Source organism: Vicia villosa, unplaced genomic scaffold, assembly GCF_029867415.1.
Source record: "Vicia villosa cultivar HV-30 ecotype Madison, WI unplaced genomic scaffold, Vvil1.0 ctg.000303F_1_1_1, whole genome shotgun sequence".
Lineage (NCBI taxonomy): Eukaryota > Viridiplantae > Streptophyta > Magnoliopsida > Fabales > Fabaceae > Vicia > Vicia villosa.
Window position 1 is genome coordinate 196,038 of NW_026705131.1, and position 7,291 is coordinate 203,328.

Below are 7,291 nucleotides of genomic sequence, written 5' to 3' on the forward strand. Positions count from 1 at the left end.
TTTGAAAGAGAGTTAAGCAAGAGTGAGATTCGAAGAAATGGAGTCCTTGAGTGGCTTTGGTGAAAAATGGTGATCCTCCCAATTTTTGGCACGAAGAAGCTTATATATGGAGGCTTGACTATGATTAGAATTGAGGACTTGACCTGACCATGGTTTAATTTTTGTCATGAATAGTCAATAGTTTGTTACAAAGTTTGGTTATGCTTGGAGATGAGCTTGAAGATAGATTTTGATTCAAGGGAATTACAGGAATAATTGAGGCTTATTTTGAGGTGTGAAGGAGTTGGTTTTGCATGGGAAACATGAACATATGAGATGGAAGATGATGTAAACTTAGTAAGCAAGTTTTTCCGAAATATGACATTTGCTATTTTTGTCCAATTTTCAAATATGTATGCATGCATGGTACAAAGTGATGTTTGGTCATTTTTGGCAAAGGTTGAGTGGTATGTATGAGAGGCTGCAGTTGATGTGATGATACACAAGAAAATAAATGAATACAATGCAATTTGAACATAAATGGCGTTATTGAGATGTTGATGGTCCATATTCAAACAAGTGATTTTGCATGGGTTTAATTCTTTGAGTAATGTTCCAAATGATTCAAACTTGGTCTCAAATGAGAGATGGCATGAAAATGAACAAGTTTTGATATAGGAATCAATTTGAAAAAAATTCTTAGAACCTCAAGTAAATAGACCTCAAAGTTATGCCCTCAAACTGACCTAAACACTTAGAAAAATTCCAAGTCCTTTGTCAATTTTACCAAGTTGATGTCTCAAGTTTAGCTCCACATTTCATCCCCTTAAGGATAGCTTCTTGGCTCAAATTTTGCATCATGGTGTAGTACTAAACATCCTCTTCAATTATAGACCCCAAGTGTAGAAAGTGAATGCTTAATCTGATCACAATTTTCCTTGAAAGTCATGCATATGGTCATGTTCAAACACTTAGAATTCGTTTTCAAGTCTTTGGAACTTTACGCAACCTGAAGTACCAACTTTAGCAACCAATATCTTCTAATTCAAATAAGCTTTTTAGTTCAAATCTTTTACAAACATGTAGTATCACCTGAGATCTTGAATTATAGCCCTTGGTTGCAAATTTGGATCATGGAGGAGAGAGATATAACCTTGGAAAGTCAACCACTTGATCATGCAAATTTGTGCATAGAAAAATTCTCAAAAACCCTAATTTGCTAACTTTTTTGCTTTTCATGATTTCTCTTGACGAAACTTGATCAAAACTCACAATTTCATGAATATTGACTTGAAATTTCCATGGTTGACCCAAAATCTCAAAATTCAAACTTTGTCTTTAAGCATCTGTTGACTTTTTTTTCCAATTAAACCAATTCTTCTTCCCATATCATTTGGAATCACTTGAGACACTTTGAGAAGCTCAATGAGGTACATAGGGATACCTTGGATCATATATTGAACAATATAATCAAGTTTTGCCCCAAAAGTCAACCTTAGGTTGTCTTTGACCAAAACCCTAATCTTGAGCCAATTGAATGGAAGCTTGCAATCAAGACTCCAGGGTATAACCATGATCTTGGGAGATCAACCTTTGCCTTAGCTTGAGTGTCATATCCTTCTCTTTGAATGTGGAAAACCCAAATTAGAAGAAACCTTGATCCCTTGCCCTTAGAAGTCCAATGAAATGCATGACTGTGTTTGTCACGACTTATTGAAGGATGCAAATGAATGTGAAGCAAACCCAATTAGGGTTGGATACCAGAGGGTAAATTTTGAGGTGCAACACCAGATTACTTATGTTTGAGTGATCCGATGTGTTTTTTTCTCAAAATTTTGATATTTTTTATCAGTGGTGCGTATGCTAGGACACAGCTATGGGATCATTCAACTTGGACTTAGAGGACAAGAAGATTTTTTAGCTCAATAAGATATGGATGCATAATAAGACGAGGAAGGTGCACCTAAGGAGTATCAACATCAATTTTCAATAGGGTCGTACGACACGTCTCTTCTTGTACGATACGAGCAACACATTGTTTATCGATTATGGCACAGAGACGAAAATAAGTCTTTTTATTTGTTTGAATAATCTTAAATTTTAATTATGATTTATATAATATAATGTGTACTTTACAATTTTAGGAGTGGGGTCCAAAAAAGGAAAGAAAGGCTGCAGGACATGAGAGAAAACTAATAGAATTAGTTCCACTATATCTCCCATCTTTGATATAGGGTTGGTTGGATGATTATGGTCCATGTTCACTGCAAAGAGCCAATTTGAAGATAGTTGCTCCCAAATTTATCTCATCATTTATGAAGAGGTATCATTAGAGATATCGTTATTTCATATGCCATTTGGTAAAGTGATCATTATTTTTCATGATGTTTCATGCCTACTTCACATTTTGATTAATGATGATTTCTACAATCATCTATTGTTGAGGTTGACTCATAGGTAATGTCATATGTATTATTGCAATCTGGATCATTAGTATCTCTATATATTTTTGTAACATTGAAACCCTAACTTGTGCAATTTAAAACAAATTAATAAGATGGAATTATAGCTACGTGAACAAAGATGTGGTGTGTTTCTCTCTTCTTTAATCGGAATTCGCGCTCCTGGTCTAATAATTAGTATCAGATGACGCCTAATCTTAGAGGTGCATAAATCGCCGTGACTCAATTCAACGGAATATGCAATTTCAAAATTTGGCTAATAAGGTTTAAGGATCTGTTAGCTCAGCAAGGTTTACAAAAGGCGTTTCGTAATGAGAAACCGAGAGACATCACAATCATTGATTAGAACAAGATGAAGGAGAAGGCCACAAATTTAATAAGACTCTGCATTTTTGATGATGTGATCCACAATCTCATAACTCCTAAGGATGATTGGGATAAATTGGAAAATCAATACATGTTCAAGGCACTCATGAACAAATTGTTCGCAAATCGACACCTCTATAGCCTGAAGATGCAGGAAGGAGACAATTTGCAGGCTCATGTCAACACTTTCAACAATATGCTCGGTTATTTGACACCTATATTATTTTTTTAATGTGTATGAAAAATCTAAAATAATTTATAATAAAAAACAGAAGTAATAATTTTTTTAATAAATTTTTGCATGCCACAACTACATATATTATTAATTTAAACACCATTAGAAAAACACGATGTATAGTTTCTCTGGACGTGAATGTTGTGGGACATGAAAACGAAAAAGGAATCAATTACTTTTAGCAAAAGTGATTGTGATATATAATAAGTCCAGCCTACAATTCTCATAAAGGTTCATATTAATATAATTATGCTTAATTAGTGCTACGGAGACTTAGCTATTAAGATTTCAATTATTAATACCCAACTGTGTTTGTTTATATATTTACTTTATTATGTTAAATTTTTCTATTAAAAAATTATTTTTTTATAAAATTCGATTAAATATATTTATTAAAGATGTTATGGAAAAACAATTCTGCAACTCAAAATACTATAATTTTTTTGGTAAAAATTAAATATCATCTGCGTATACATGTCTAAGACTGAGTTTGAAAATAATGTATTTTAAATCACAATATGTAATTTTAAAAAATAAAATTTTAAAAACAGTTATAAATAATAATTAATATCATAATTATCAATAATTATTTCTACTTTCTTTTATTTTCTCAAAAATACCATTTCACATTATTGTCCAAAAAATACATTTATAGGATACTAATATGAAAGTAGGGTAGGGGAAAGACATAGAAGAAACACCCCTTTATTTATTTTAACGTTTTGTTCTTGATTGTGGACTTGTCTTAAAAGAATATGCATGACTGTCCTCGTTATTATTATTTTTTTTTTCACAAAGAAAAGTGTCCCAAGTTATTAGAGCTTCCTTAAGACTCTATTTTGCCATAATTTAGACTATGACTTCTACTTTACATAAACTTTCTAGTAAAAACACATTAAATTTTTTATACATAAACCTATATAGAACTTTTAATATAGATTAATCATTTAAAACTGTTGGATATATGTTTCACACCTATAATATCAAGTTAGTAACAAAAAAAAGAAATACTTAATTTATAAACTTAAGAGTAAAGAAAATTGTGATGATTCAAAATTGTGTAAAAGGTCAAAGTTGTTCCAACCTCATAAAGCTGGCAAGATTCAAATGAGTTTATTTTCTATTGACCTTACGTATCTTTTCTAAACATTTACAGCAAATGAGCGACCAATTTGAAGAGTATATACCATTAACATTAACAAAGGAAATTTCTTTATCCACCTCCTAATCTTCTTGGTCACCTCTGGCGAATTTATTAAAATACCTCTTGTTTCGGAAGTTCATTTTTGAAAACGTACTTTTATTGAAAAAAAAAGTGTTTTCGGAAATGTATCTCCGAAAAGGTGAATATTTTAATGAAAAATATTGATTTCGGAGATGCATCTCCGAAATAAAGTTGTTTTTCAGAAAATTGGTGTATTCGGAAGTTCATCTCCGAATTCACCCCCCCTTGGAGGAATTCGGAAATGTACTTCCGAAATAAGGTCTAGACAGAAGAAAAATAACAAACAAGAACGATTCGCTTTATTTAATCGGATGAAGATTACATCGATCACATTACATAAGATTAAAGTTACATATTGTTAAACACGGGTAGGTGAGGATGAGTCAACATTTTGATAACGTCGGCCCCCGATCTTTGAAGTTTCGTGTCCAACTCGATCGGACCCTTCGAAGAAAATCGGCCAAACGTTGTCCACAAAACCGCTAAATCTTCGTCGTTCTTGATCTCAAAAGGTGTGAACTCAATGTCTCCCTCGTCGTTAAGCGATGGCGAGCGGTACTCGAGCTTGACAGCCTTTCGATTTTCGGGATATTGCAATAGCGTGTTGAGCGACGTTATCAACTCCGCAAACGACGTGTCGCACGAGAAGAGAAACTGGAACGGTATTGGGTAGCCGGTGGTGAAGTAGACGAATGCTAGGTGGGGGTAGGTTTGTGTCATTTGTGTTTTCTGGTGTGAAGAGGATGAATAAGAGTGTGTTGTATTTATAGACTTATTGGAGCAATGATGGCCCAACAAACCTTATCCTGCTCAGTGGACTTTTCGGAAATGAACTTCCGAAAATTGGAGGCAGACTAGTATATTTCGAAAGTTCATTTCCGAATTATGCAGAAACAGATATAAATTTTGCATTTTGTTGATTGCTTAGTGTTTTGTGTAAAAAATACAAAAGGAATTCAAAATAGACATAAATTAGACAATGATGACATAAAACATACTTATATTATATATGTATTGAATCGGTCCGATTTTACATGATAAACAACAATACATACAAAAATGGTCATTACAAACAAAAAACGATCCAGAACAAACTAAAATTCACCGAACCAATCGGTGGATCCTAAGTCCAAAATAGGTATGTTCTTCGACCGCTCTCTATTTTGCTCGCGCTCTTGGCTCATCATTTCTTCAAACTCCGCCATTCTTGAAACGAAAGGATCCGGCCAAGTCTCCGCCTCATTTGAACGATGTGCCGTCCATTGACAAGAAGTAGCCGGTATAGGACACCCCGGTTTCAAAAACACTTGGACGAAGTGCCGCGATCGTAGATTCCCGATGCATATGATGCGGCTCGACGCGTCCAATGGCGGTCGACTATGAAGTGGAAAGAAAGTCTCACTTAGTCCAAACCTCGTCAAATCGACACACACCATATCATATGCACTTGCTATTAGATGACCCATATCGGGGAATGACATCCACTTCGAAACCGGAGCGATACCGATAAGTGATGGAACAAGTGAATCATGAATTTTCGCAAACTTTTCTTGATTTTCATATAGCCGGCCGTAGATGTCCCGATACGAAGTCAACTCCGCAATAAGTTCCCGTCGGACTAAAGTGTGATTATTTTCCCTTTTACCGAGCAAACCCGCAACGACCCGATATCCACAATTGCCGTCGCCTCCAACATCAACGATGTTATCGATATATTTGTGCATAAAAAGTGGCATCTCATCAATGTAGACAATGGGTGATTTTTTGATCGGCGGTGTGCGAGGTGGCTTCGAAATACGGGCTCCTTTGTTACCACTACACTTGGACTTCGGTGCCGGTGAATCCGGGAATGATGCATCAACATGTTCAAAGTAGGAAGGAGATCGTTTTGTTGATGTGTCTTCTTGTGTAATTTTGGACTTTTTCGGTGCACCTTTCGTTTTAACCGGTTGAGATGGCGGTTTCAAATCGGTGGTCTCCGGAAATGAAATTTTTTGCAATTGTTCTTTTATGTGCATTTTCATTGTGTCATCCGCTTTAGCAAACTTCTCCATTATCACTTCCAACTCGTCGGAGATGGTGATTTTGGAGTCATTTTCTTTCGGCGGGTCAAAATCATCAAAACAAAGCTTCTTCCAATGGTCGGCTACCTCATCCATGCGTATTGGTGAATTCAACTTCTTCTTTTTTGAAAGTATACAAGCATATGGAAGGCCGTATGTCTTTCTAATGGTACACCCACATAAAGAACTATCCGGCCCCGTGGTCTCCGACCGCTTCGCTTCATGAAACAAAAAATTCAAACCCGATCGGGATATGTTGTAAATCAATTGGGAGAATAAAATTTGGGCCTTATACCGGTGTTCCATAACCGTCTTGCTCCGACCGAACGATGTTTGAATTTCATTGTGTTGATTTTCAAGCATTTGGTTCACGGTGTCCCATCCCCGACACAAATCTCCCTTGCTATCACCCAACCACCTCTTGAAGACCACATGTGCGGATTCAACTCGGTTAGTCGTGGTGCAACCAAGATGTCTAACTCGATTTGTCCAAGCGCACACGACTTTTTCTCTGACTTTGTCAAGAATGGTGGATTCGACGTAATGACAAAAAGTCTTAATGGAACCACACAAAGACCTAAAGTGTACCAATTTCTCGGTATACACCTCTTCGGAGTATGCATCTAAAATTTCCCTCCATGCCGCCATTATCCTATCAACCACAACACCGACTTTGATAACTTTACCGTTTTCATCCGGCCTATCTTTTGTCCCAACCGCGGGTTTCAACTTACTTCTCACGTTGCAAGTTATGTGATACCGACAAAGTAACGCGGTCGATATCGGGAAGACGGTATCAACCGCATTCATCAAAGCATTGTCCCGGTCAGTGACAATGACGTCTGGCATAACCTTTTGATCAACTAACAAAGACTTGCATATTCCCAAAGCCCATGTAAAGTTTTCTTCTTTTTCACACTCCAAAAAAGCAAATCCGACCGAATAAGTCTTGTCCGTCGAG